This window comes from Panthera onca, chromosome D2, assembly GCF_046562875.1.
Source record: "Panthera onca isolate mPanOnc1 chromosome D2, mPanOnc1 haplotype 2, whole genome shotgun sequence".
Classification (NCBI taxonomy): domain Eukaryota; kingdom Metazoa; phylum Chordata; class Mammalia; order Carnivora; family Felidae; genus Panthera; species Panthera onca.
Genome location: NC_138349.1, coordinates 42,796,736 through 42,810,072, shown reverse-complemented (window position 1 = coordinate 42,810,072; position 13,337 = coordinate 42,796,736). Strand labels below are relative to the sequence as shown.

Sequence of the window (13,337 nt, the reverse complement as noted above, 5' to 3'; positions counted from 1 at the left end):
GGCTCCAGGCTCCGAGCTGTGAGCACAGAGCCTGACGCGGGACCCAAACCCACGAAATGCGGGACCACAATCTAGGCTGAAGTCAGACGCTTAACCGACTGAGCCACCCAGGCGCCCCTAGATAGCTCTTTTTCTTAAACACAATTTCTGTTTCGGCTTGTTTCTTCTAAACCATGACAGGGTATTATTTTTATTAGCTTTTCTTAAAGTTTATTTATTTTGAGACAGCGTGCATGTGCACAAGTGGGGGAGGGGAAAAGAGAGGGAATTTTATATATATGAGAGAATCCCAAGCAGGCTCCACACGGTCAGCGCAGAGCCCGATGTGGGGCTTGGACTCACAAACTGCGAGATCATGACCTAAACCAAAATCAAGAGTCAGATGCTTAACCACCTGAGCCACCCAGGCGCCCCCATGACAGGGTATTATTAACCAAGAGGATAATGTATTAGTGTCCATGCTGAAAAATACGGCTGTTTCCTCTACTCTTTACAATGTTTCTGTCCGTTTAACACTGAGTATTAAACTAAACTAAAGCCTGCCAAGGGAGTTCCTTCACTAGTCCCTCCTTACTGAGCTCTAACTTATCTCCCTATCCACAAGCCTTAATGCTGCCTTTGCCTCACAAAATCTTTACAACAGGAAAATGACTGTGAATGGATTAACTTGGATCTATCTAGAACAACTGCCTTCTCTAAAGATGGCATAACCCAGTTTTCCTGACCCGCTCGTATCCTTTTCAACATAGTCCATGCCACCCTCTAAAACTAGGTCTTGATGCCAAGGTTCAGAAATGCCTAGAGGAAATTCTACCCTTATCTCACTCATTCGTTCAACAGATATGAGCACTTGTGTGGCAGGAGCTAAGCATTGAGGAAAGAGCTGTAAACAAGATGGGACAAAGTCTTTGCTCTCATGGAGTTTACATTCTAGTGACGCAGAGAAACTCAGACTATAAACCAGTAACTGAACAAACAAGGTAATTTAAATTAGTAAAAAGTGGTATAAAGAAAACAAAATTGGCTAGGTTGGGTGCTAATTTAAGTCAGATGATCAGGGAAGGTCTTTGAGGATCTGAGAACCTTCCAAACTAAGGCTATGTGATTTGAGTACACAACTACCACTCTTGGGGGCCTACACCTCAAACTGTACAGAGAAAAAAAAGCTCACTTCCAGCCCATTCTATTAATCTACTTAAAGGAAAACCATCACATTATAGAGAATGTTAAATTTGGACTTTGAGGTATTGTCTGAGTTTGGGGGCCAGACAATACGTGTCCAGATGTTTCCTTGGGCTTCCTGGCTGCTCTGTTCATTTAGTGGGCAAACTGGAGAAACAGGCTGGCATGCATACACATGCCAGGAACCAAAGAGAACACCATGCCCTGCTCTGTTGTAGGTAGGTAGGTTGCCTGCTATGAAAAGGCTAAGGATTTAAGCTTGGGCACTAGGCGGGCTTTACCTAAGGGAGAGCAAAAGGATGTCAAGTAAAGTCCCAAAGACTTGAAAAGGAGATCCTTTCGTAGAGATGCAAAGAATCATGACTTAAAATGTCATTGCCTCTATTTTGCTACCATTTCTACAGTGGCATATAACAAAACCCAGGTAATGCCAAGTTGTACATTTCAGGACCTTGATGTACTAAAGTTTTAAACTGAGATTCTTGTCTATTTTATGGTCTGATTCATATGCCTAAAAATTGGACTAGGCTTCAGAGGGTATATTAACACACCTGTCATGATTTTATCTGCCATGACACATTACTCAGCATACATCATTAATTTCTTTGGTCAATGAATCTTAATCTCCTTAAGCAAAAGGTCGACCCTTGCCCCTAAAATTAAAGCCGTGTAGTATGTAGAAAACTTGAAAAAGTGGCAAGTTTTAGTTGATGTAAGGAAACTCATAGTTGATGCCAGGAAATTCATATACCATACATTCCCCCTGTAAAGCAAGATACAACCACCTGTGACTCAAATCTGAGACAGCTCAAGAGTTCATTAAAAAACTTCAGAGAATAACCAGAATTGAAAAATAATTTGGAATCACAGAAGATATATAAGGCATCAAAAGTGGTTTGCAAAAGGAGGAGAGAAAAAAACCTCTTTAAACAAGAATGTAAAAGAATTTCGACATTTAAACAAGATTATTAGGGAATACTCTGGAATCCAAACATCTCTTTAGGGAGAATGTGTATAACAACAAATGCCAGTGCCTGGCACATTCTTTTTCTTCCCTCTTTCTTTTTACCTAGTTGAAAAAGTGATTTTATGAAAGGACCTTAAAAAGAGTTATCTTTTAGAGATTCATAAATATGCACAACAAACTGAGGGTTATGGGAGGGGGTGTGGGAGGGGGGATGGGCTAAATGGGTAAGGGGAACTAAGGAATCTACTCCTGAAGTCATTGTTGCACTATATGCTAATTTGGATGTAAATTTAAAAAAATAAAAAATAAAACAAGTTAATAAAAAAAAAAAGTTATCTTTTGTAGAGACTTAACACCATACACACTGTTGCAACACTTACCAAAATGATTAAGGTCACATTTGGTTGTTAAAAGGGAGCCTACGTTCTTTCTTCACATGCAGGACACTGAATACGTTTACCAGCATTTTCCCCAAATGAAGGGAAATGGAAGAAAAGGAGTAGTGACAATTATTTGCATTTTCCAAAAGGAGGGAACGGGACTCCGGAGGGCACGCAAGGTCCTAAGAGTGAGCCAAAGTAGAGGAGGGAGCAATATTTATAGTCCGCGGACTTCAGCGGGCCCGGGGTAACGCCGCCGCTCCTCTTCTGCTTTGGGAGTTCACCGGCTCGTAGGTCACAGGGCCCGGGACAGCCGGGGCTCGGAGCTGCGGGGGTCCACGCGGAGAGGCCTCTTCCCCCAGCCGCTCCCTCGGAGCCCGCCCACCTGCGCCTGCCTACCTAGGCCTCGGCACCCTGGCAGAGAGCCCAGACCAAGAAGCCGGGGAGCGGTGGGTGGATAATGGGAGCGGTGTGGCCACATTTCCCTTTCTTTGTCGCCACGACCACTACCACGACCCGGCAATTCCCCGCCGTGGCGTGTGAGTGCTGGCGCCCACGTGGAGCATTAGAGCGTGTCGCAGAGGGGGTCCACGCGAAGGGACGCGGGAGGGCCCAGACCGCGTCCGCGGTGTCCGCGCTCCTCCACCGCGCTCCGTCATCATGTGCGTCCCGCACGCGGCGTCGGTGGGTCGCGGCTCCCGGAGACCAGCCGGCCCTGCCACGGCGGCGGTAGGGCTGCCTGGTGGGGAGGGGCCGGTGGGGCCGCGCGGAGGAGAAGTCCCCCCACCGCAGCCCGGCGCCCCCTTGCCGGCTGCGGGCCCTCTTCCCCGGCAGCGGGGCGCCGGACCTCGCGGACCCTTCGGGCGCTTCCGCCGCGCGCTCGGCTCCTTTCGTGTCCGGGGCGGGGCGGGCGTCTTCCCAGTGCGCGCGCGCGGCGCCGAGTCCCGCGGAGGCCCGCCCCTCCCCCAGGCCCCCGCGCCCGCGCCGCCCCCCCACCCCTGCGAGTGTCGGCGGCGGCGGCAGCGGCGGCGGCGGCGGCGGCTGCCGAGATTGGAATCCGCCTGCTGGCTCTCGGCGAAGGAGGAGGGAGGAGGGCGGGGAGAAAGGGCAGGAAGGCTCGGGCTCCGGCGCGTCCGTCCGCGCGAGACGAGGATCGCACGGCCGCTCGAGGGGCGACCGGGCCGGGGCCGCTGCACGCCGAGGGCGGAGGCCGAGTCGGGCCCCCGCCGCGCCCCGGCGGCTCGCCGCGCCCACCCCGCTCCGCGCCGAGGGCTGGACGATGAGTTCCCCGGGGTCCGGGTGAGTTGGCTCGTCCGAGAGTGCGTGTGTGCGCCGGGAGAGGCCGGCGGCTGCGGGGAGGCCGGCGCGGGCTCCGGGAGAAGTTTCGGGGGGAGCGGGGCGCGCGCGGGAGGCCTGAGCTGGGGGCGGCCCGGTCCGGCCGCCTCACGGGGTCCCCGCCGCCTCGGCTCTGTCAGGCCGCGGCCCGTTGGGCCCCGCCGTCCGGCGCCCCCACCCCGGGCCCGACCCCGCCGGAGACCCCGGCCCCCCGGACTCCCGACGTCGGCTCCTTGCAGCTCCCCGCTGCGGCCCCGCCGCCCGGCCCCTCTTTTGTTCCCCACCCCCTGGGTTTCAGGCCGAGTTTGGGGAGGCGATGTGGGCGAAAGCCGCCTCCAAGGACGCTTCTTGAATCCTTAAATGGGAAAGGCGCTCACCTCTCTCTCCCAGGAGCTGCGAGGTTGCTGTTCGCGTTATGTCTCTCTACGCTGCTGCGAAGGAGAAAAAAAATGTCTGTTTCGTGGGGTGGTAGAGTCGGGGGGAGTTGCAAGCCCTCCCTGAAAACTTGCCCGCGGGAAGGTGCCAGGTTTCTCGGAGGTTCACCTGTTGTCCTGCGCGGCCTCCGCTGCCATGTCTGTTGTGATTCTGCGCTTCAGTTTCTGAAAACTTTCTGCCGGAGTGAATGTAACCTTCCCCCCCCCCCCCCCCTTTCTTTCCAGACTCCTAGTGGAAAGATTTGGCAAGAAAAGAAAATAGCTTGAGTCAGGAAAGAAAAATAATGTGCTATGTGTTAGAGTCTGGCGTTTTGTGACTTGTATACTCTTTCATGCTCTCGGATGTTTTAATTTGGTCAAAGCGCTGCAGTTTTTCTCTTTCAAACGGTTAGCAAACTCTTTTGAGTACACAGTGCGAACTTGGCACATTTACCTGTGTGACGTCATTTAATCCTTGTGATAACCCTGGTTATGGTGTTCATTTTTTAGACGAGGAAACCGAGACGCAAAGAGGTTAAGTAACTTGTCTAAGTGTGCTGGGATTTGAACTCTGAATTTTCTCTGCTAATCAGGAACTGTCAAAGTGAGATGTACTAGGAGTTTGAAAACAGCAAAACCTCTTTCTGCAAACAGGTTTATGGTTAGGAGCATTTTCAATTACTCATACTTGAAATGATCGCTGTTTGTTGCTTGAGTTGAAAACAACTCCTTTATTGTATTTACTTAGGAGTTCACGTCTGAATTAAAACTGTGAATTACGATGTAACTTTAATGCTTATCACTGTTTTCAATTCTTGAAACGAAAAGTGTGTGGGCCAGAATTATTTAAATATTTAAAATTAAAGTTAAAATACTGGCAGTTCTGAGCTAGAAAGGGGTTGAATTTACAAAGGGTGATTGAAATTTAGAAGACACTTTTCAGAGAACCAGTATTCCACTCACGGTTGTTGGGTTCCCCATCCGATTCATATTATTCGTGGAACTCATTTCAAACTTTTTTCTGCTTGCTTCACTTCTTCACACCCTTTACTGAAAAGCTTGAGGCATTCAGTGGGAGGGAGCTCTTGCCAGAATGTACTGAGTTACTTCTATCATGTGCTTTCTTTCCTTCCATTTCAGTGGAACATTTTTTGTCCTTCCTACCAGTTTAACACCTTGTTTCATTTTTCTCCTCTCTCCTGCTTAATGGAATAGGAGTTACTCCCTTTTGTCTTAGAGATGTTAGAAGTACAGATGTGCTAAAGGTTTTTTTTCAGTTTACAAAAACCTTCCCTTGGGCGTGCTACTCCCTCAAGATGTCATGTTGCTGCTTTTCCTTTTCAAATCATATTAACGCTAAAAAAAAAAAAAAAAAAAAAAAAAAAAAAAACCCAAAAAATAAAAAACGTTGTTTCCTTGTAAAAGTAGTACACGTTCATTAAAAAATGGTAAATTGGAGCAAAATTGAAGTAAAATTAAAATTCATACCTTCGTAATCCCATCTCTGGAGATTGTCAAGAGTAGTTTATTTTTCCTGCATTTACTTCCTGGCCGGGCATTCAGTTCTTAACTCCTTGTTACCTGGATTTCACCCTCACAAGGTTCACCTATAAGCTAAGTGGCACATTTATTAATGTGTTCTAAATCAACTCCTTGAGCTTTCTGTGATACTTAACATCAACTTCTCATTCTTGAAATGCCTTTCCTTGGCTTTTGTTCATTTATCCATTGTATTCAACGAATACTTCCACTGCAAGGCTATAGGATGCTACAACAGACAATGCCCTTGCCTTCATGGAGCATCAAGAATATTGGAGGAAACATAGATTGAAGAATTAATTCTATAACCATAATTGTGATTACGATTAAAGTACCCAGTGTTAGAAGACCTGACCTGGTGCTGGGAGAATGGGGGAAGGCCTTAAAAATGTCACTTTGCAAAGGCCTTCGGTGACACACTGACTTTGTTCCTATTTGCCCCTTTCTTTTCTTCTTGCTTAATATGTGTTCTCCAGGTTTTACTGGTCAGTTCATTTTTCTGTATGTCACTAGTCCCTTGGCATTATTATTGTTCAGACACTTCTGTCTGAATACTTCTCAGACCTCTATTCTTTATTTCTCCTCTGCACGTGAATCCTTGTTTTTTCCCAGTTGCTTTATGCATACCTCTACCTGGTTGTTCTAGTTGAAACTAAACTCCTTTCTTACCAAACTTGTTTCCCTGGTGTTCCTTATTTCTGTTGATGTCATACCAAATCCAGACCTTTCTCCATTCTGTCACATCGTATCTGTAGCCAGCGCCTACTGCTTCTGCTTTTCATGGTATTGTCCCTCTTTATTCCTGCTGACTCAGGTACAGCTCTTGATACATGGTGGTATGAAGGTTATAATAGACTCATAAAATGAATTGGGCACCTTTCCTTTTCCTCTTTTCAGGAGTGGTTTAGACTGGAAGGATCTTTCTTGCGAGTTCTGCAGACCTCACCTATAACACCATTCAGGCTTAGATTTTCTTTTCTTTTTTCTTCTTTCTTCTTTCTTTCTTTCTTTCTTTTCTGTAGAGGACTTTGAATACCATTTCAGTTTATTTAATAACTGTTGGTCTGTTTAGGTTTTCTATTTCTTGTGTGAACTTTAGTGTTTAATATTTTCTCCAGAAATTTATTCATTGAGTTTTCAAATCTGTTATTTGGTTTTAACACAGTTCTTTTTCTTAAAAGAAAAATTTTGTTTTAATGTTTATTCATTTTAGAGAGACAGAGAACCAGTAGGGGAGGGGGCAGAGAGAGAGGGACACACAGACTCTGAAGCAGGCTCCGGGCTCTGAGCTGTCAGCACAGAGCCTGATGCGGTGCTTGAACTCATGAACCAGGAGATCAAGACCTGAGCCAAGTCGGATGCTTAACTGACTGAGCCACACAGGGGCCCCTAAATTTCTTTGATTGAATATATATTTGTATGCAGTGTTACAGATTGTGTATGTATTAGTATAGTTGATAATTTTCCTTTTTCCTTTTTTTTTTTCCTTGCCTACTGAATCAGGTTCTCATCCCACTTGGGCTAATGCTGCGCTCTTCTTCACTTCCACTGTTATATGGGTTATCTTATGCAGTTCTGCTGAAGTTAATCTTGAAGCCCAGTTTGTGTCACTTCTCTACTCACAAGTTTCCAGTGTCTTCTGTGAAATGAAGTCGTTTCATGAGGATTTACCCAGATTTCCCTCATTCTCATCTCCCATTATTTTTGTTTCCTGCACATGCGCTTTGTCCCCTTTCTGAAATCTTTCCCATTTTCTTCTGAGTGGAATCCCTTCTGAAGGAAGGGATATTTTTTTTCATTAAAAAAAAATTTTTTTTTTTTAGTGTTTGTTTATTTTTGAGAGAGAGAGAGAGAGACAGAGTGCGAGCAGGGGAAGGGCGGGGAGACACAGAATCCAAAACAGGCTCCAGGCTCTGAGCTGTCAGCACAGAGCCTGACACGGGGCTCGAACCCATGGACTGCAAGATCATGACCTGAGTGCAAGTAGGACACTTAACTGACTGAGCCACCCAGATGCTCCTGAAGGAAGGGATTTTTTAAAGGCAAAATTTTTATCTAATATTTTCTTCCTGCACTTACTGGTTTTTTCTTTTTAAAAATGTATTTATTTATTATGAGGGGGGAGGGGCAGACCGAGAGAGAGAGAGAGAGAGAGAGAGAGAGAGAGAAAGAATGAATATGATTTGCAAGCAGGCCCCGCACTCACCGCGTGGGGCTCCATGCAGGGTTCGAACCCACAGACCATGAGATCATGACCTGAGCCCAAATCGAGAGTCAGATGCTTAACTGACTGAGCCACCCAGGCACCCCTATTGATTTGTCTTTTAAAAAATTCAGCTTTTATTGGGGCGCTCAGTCAGTGGAGCATGTGGCTCTTGATCTAGGGCTCGTGAGGTCAAGCCTCATGTTGGATGTAGAGATTATTCAAAAATAAAATCTCTAAAAAAAAAATCAACTTTATTGAAGTGTCATTTATATACAGTGATATGCACGTGTTAAGTATGCAGTTCCGTGAGTCATTTGGTCTTTTATAGCGATTTGTATACAAATACTGGTTCAGCTACTAAACTGCAGACTGGGTGTGTAACTGACTTTGTTGCATATTAAAATGAATAATTGGAGGAGAAAGACCTTCTCATTTTTGGATTTTGGGAGCAGAGAGCCATGGAGAGAAAGGAAAATGGGTTTCCTCTTAGGCTAAAGTTTAAACCAGAAAGTCTTTCCTTCTTCCCTCTTCCACCTTTTATTAGTGTTTATGCTTTTAAAATGCTTTTTAAATATCTTAGGTCCAAATGACCAGGTCAGTCCAACTCTTTAATGCTTACAAGATTAAATGCTGAGTTGTATGGAGTTAGATCTTACAAGGTGCACCATACTTTTTTGAGCCGTTCATAAAGAAAATATGCTTCTAGTTAATTTTAAGAAGCCATTGATTGTAAGGTCTAATTTCAGAGATACTGAAATATGAAAAATATATGTGCCATAGAATTGAATATGGTTTTTCTCCGTTAACCAAAGCTACCATTCCTTTAGTGTAGATATTGGAAAGAAGAATTTAAGCCAGACTTATTAGTTGTGTTGTTTACTATGAAAAGTTTTCTTTAAAAGGAGGGTGTTTGTTAAACCTTTTTAAAGAGTAAAGCATTTCAGGCGGTATAGAGAAATATTTATTTTTGGATGGGGTCTCCCACAACTCGATATGCCAGTCTGATTGTGAGGCGCTTTGAGAGTTTTTATAGTTAATATTTTAAAGGCTGTCAGTTTTTAAAAAATAGAAACAAAATGATATGTCTGGAGAGCCCCAGTAGTGTTGTGGTTTTTGAAAACAGCACTAGGTTAGAGTAGGGCTTTAGATCAGATGATGGTGGGCCCAGTGGATTCCCAAGCCAAGTTCTTACAGACCTTGACTAGTTAAGGACATTATTTTTGAGTATCTTTTATTAAAAACAGGTGAATATGAGCTACTCCGATGCCATGGATGTTCTTTTTTTATACTTCTGTGTTTCTGATGAACTTTTTTTATGGTGTACATTTGTTATACCACTAATAACGTGCAACAGTGGAGCTTGGCTATTGCTCTAGTCATATGTAATTGGCTACTACTGATTTAAGGAGGATGGGGGTATGTCAGGAGTAGGGATAAAATAATCAGATTTGCAGTTTGGGGAGAGGAGTTAGTGGGGAATCATTTTGAAGGAAGGAAGACACAGGACACTGAAACTTGTAGGGGACACTGAAACCTGTTCCATCTTGGCCCGGACTAGGATGGTGGCAGATAATTAGGGTCTAGAATGGACAGGACTTGGTAGTTAGCTATGGATGAGAGAAGGAATGGGATTGGCAAGAATGACTGGCGGGTTTCTAGTTCGGAAACCTGATAGGGTAAATGTGTGTTGGTCGAGATGAAAAATGAGACCAGGTTTGTGGAGGACAGTAGTTTGGTTTTGATAATACAGAGTTCTGAAATACCAAGTAGAGATTTCCACTTAGCAGTTGCATGTATGGGGCTGGAGTTTGATAGAGGTTTGGACTGCACATAGATCTTTGGGAGCGATTGCCATGTAGGTTGTAAATTCTATCAGTGGAAATTGGGTGGCTTTCTCAAGTGACTTTTGCTTAAAAGTGACAAATTCAACTCTTAGCTTAAAGGTGAAAAGGGGTCATTACCCCCTCTCCCCCCTTCATGTTTTTAAAAAGACTGCAAATACTCATGTTTGGATAGAAGTGCTCAGATGATGTAATCAAGGGTCTGTCTGCTCTCTACTCTTTGGGCTTGATTTTCAGACAGATACTTTTCATTTGGCAGAGGATGGACAGTGTCAACTCCAGGCTTATGTGGCCCATATGGATTCAAGATGTAAAAAGGGCACCTCTTTCCCAGATGCATATATTCTGTCCCAAGGAGAGATTCTTACTGGGACCGTCTGGAGTCTGGGGTGCCGACACCTGCCAGGCCTAGCTTACATGCCCCGGAGCAGTCAGCCAGTTAAACACTGGCACTCATAACCTTCCTAGAACCATGAGAGATGCGAAAGTGGTTGTTCCCCCAAAGAAAGGATGGCTTTGGGCAGTGAACAACACAAATCCACTGTCTTTTGGTTGTTAACGTTTTTTAAGATCTTTTTTTTTTTGAGTATCTGAAGAAAAATACACAAACATAGCAATTTTGTGTATAATTTCATGGTTATGTTATGGATTTCATATCAGGAACTCTTGCTGTACACAGTAAAGAGCCTAGAAACCCTGAGAAACACCAGTTTAAGACCTAAATAGAGAAGATAGACGTTAAATAATTTCAGAAATAATTGTCTACTTGTATTTATATTAAGATCTACAGAAGGGAAGTACAGGAGCTCATAAGTGTGTAATAAGGGAATGGGTCTATTTAGGTTACAGGTGCTTGGGAAGGCTTTCCTGAAAAAATGGTCTGTAGAGTGACACTGTAGATCAGAAAGAAGAGGGAGGATGTTTCTGGAAGTATTCAGTAGTTTTTGAAGCAAACACTTTTCTGCTTTTTAAAAGTTACGAAAGGAGGGGCACCTAGGTGGCTCAGTTGGTTAGGCATCCGACTTTGGATCAGGTCATGATCTCATGGTTTGTGAGTTTGAGACCCGCATTGGGTTCTCTGCCGTCAGCATAGAGCCTGCTTCAGATCCTCTGTCCCCCCAACCCTCCCCCCCCCCGACACCTCTCTCCCTCTTGTGCGCTCTCTCTCTCTCTCTCTCAAAAATAAATATTTTTTAAAAAAGTATTTATAAAAAAAAGTTCTGAAAGGAATGCATCTAATGTGAATAACTTGAGAAATAATGAAAAATTATAAAGCAGCAGTAGAACACTTAAGTTTTGGCTTCTGAGTTTTTCTTTTTTTAGATTGTTTTAATGTTTATTTACTTTTGAGATAGAGATAGAGTGTGAGCAGGGGAGGCGCAGAGAGAAGAGAGGGAGACAGAGAATCCAAAGCAGGCTCCCCGGCTCTGCGCTGTCAGCACAGAGCCCGGCGCAGGGCTCGAACTCATGAACTGTGAGATCATGACCTGAGCTGAATGAAGTCAGACGCTCAACTGACCAAGCCACGCAGGAACCCCTGAGTTTTTATAAATTAAAATCTAGTACTGGTTTTACCACTAAGTTAGCTGTGCAGTTTTGAATACTACACTAAACCTGTCTGGATCTCTGTTTCCTTATCTTAAAAACTGAAGGGGACTTGGCGAAAAGAAAAAAGAAAATTCCATGGCTTTAATGCAGAGCAGTTAGTTGCTGAAATTGCAGGTCATGTAATGCTTTTGGTCATGATGACATCACTGGGTTTCTGACTCTTGGCTGCAGAGTCCCTCTTCCTGCCTTGGCAGTCATTGTAAGTAACGAATGGAATGGCCTGTGGCCAGTGGTGTTCTTTCATGCCCTGCTTTCTTATCTCATTTCTTGAGCATTAAATTTTTTTTTTTTCTTTAGCCTTTAGGTAGATTATCTGAAATGTTAGAGGCTCTCAGTTTTGAAGTTGAGAAATCTGGAGGAAACTTGCATGGTTGTGATACTGTTTTCTGTAAGGTAAAATTCGTGGGTAGTTTTCCTACTAGCAGTTACCATTTTTTGTGATGTAGTCCATCAGTTTAACATCTTGAGTGTCTGAATTTTGCATTTAATTAAGAATAATTTAGATTTCTAACTAAAGGGAGCTGTTGATAGGGAGTGTTAAAGTAAAGGCCATTAAACTTTGGTAAAGTTCTTACCAACGTATTTTTCAAAAAATTGTTTAAAGGTACCATGAAATAGGGGCGCCTGGGTGGCTCAGTCGGTTAAGCGTCCGACTTTGTCTCAGGTCATGATCTCACGGTTCGTGAGTTCGAGCCCCGCGTCGGGCTCTGGGCTGATGGCTCGGAGCCTGGAGCCTGCTTCTGATTCTGTGTCTCCCTCTCTCTCTGACCCTCCCCCGTTCATGCTCTGTCTCTCTCTGTCTCAAAAATAAATAAACGTTAAAAAAAATTAAAAAATAAAGGTACCATGAAATAAAAATATTTCAACAGTAGCTATTCAGAAGCATCTTAAATCAACAAAATGTAGTCGCTTGATGACAGATACTGTTTTACGTCTCCATTTTAGTACTCTTTCACAGAATAAAAGTGTTGGGGAAGAAAACTGCATGTTGAATTTATGTATGATCTGATTAAAGAAAAAGAAGTTAATCTTCCTGAAATAGTGCCTTAGTCATCATTCCTACTCGATAAATATTTTCCACTGGTTTCTTATTTGCTTACAATATAAAATTCAGATTCTCTCAGACTGGCCTCTTGCTCTGGCCTAGTCTGCCTTTTTGCCTTATTCACTTCATACTACTATTTTATTAGCTTAAGTCACTGAAATATCCAGTTCTGAGTTTCCGTTCAGAGTCCTTAGACTTCTGCTGTCCACTCCAGTAGCCAGTACCGCACGTGGCTGTTGAACATTTGAGATGTGGCTGTTCTGAATTGCGTACCACATTTTGAAGATAGTACAAAAAAAGGAATGCAAAGTATCTCATTATGCTTTTAAAATACTGATTACATATTGAAATGATACTGTTTTGAATATGTTGGGTTAAGTAATAGTAAAATTAACTTTCAAAGAAAAAGGATCAGATTTTCTCTTTTGAAAGATGGCTAGAAAAAACTTAAAATTGTACATTAAATTGTACGGTGTTGCCTTCGACTTTCCTTCCCCCTATGCTTATCAAAATGCTTCAAAATCTTACTTCTGTGAAGCCTTCCTCAGTGGTCCACACTTAAAAGAGCTCTTCTGTGTCATTATTTAAAAAAAATTTTTTTAATGTTTATTTATTTTTGAGAGAGAGACAGAGACAGAGTGTGAGCAGGGGTGGGGCAGAGACAGAGGGAGACACAGAATTGGAAGCAGGCTCCAGGCTCTGAGCTGCCAACACAGAGCCCAATGCGCGTCTCGAACTCACGAACTGTGAGATCGTGACCTGTGAGATCATGACCTGAGCCGAAGTCAGTTGCCTAACCAACTGAGCCACCCAGGCGCCCC

The 13,337-nt window shown here is 44.0% G+C and overlaps 1 protein-coding gene across 2 annotated transcripts in view; it reads left to right on the top strand.

Moving 5' to 3' along the window:
- Nucleotides 1-2,564: 2,564 nt before the first annotated feature.
- BMPR1A (bone morphogenetic protein receptor type 1A) overlaps nucleotides 2,565-13,337 on the top strand; it is a 138,737-nt gene continuing 127,964 nt past the window's right edge. For both annotated transcript variants that reach the window (XM_060642287.3, XM_060642288.3), the window contains exon 1: nucleotides 2,565-3,828. The gene's annotated coding sequence lies outside the window, so the exon portion shown is untranslated. The remainder of the gene's footprint in view (nucleotides 3,829-13,337) is intronic.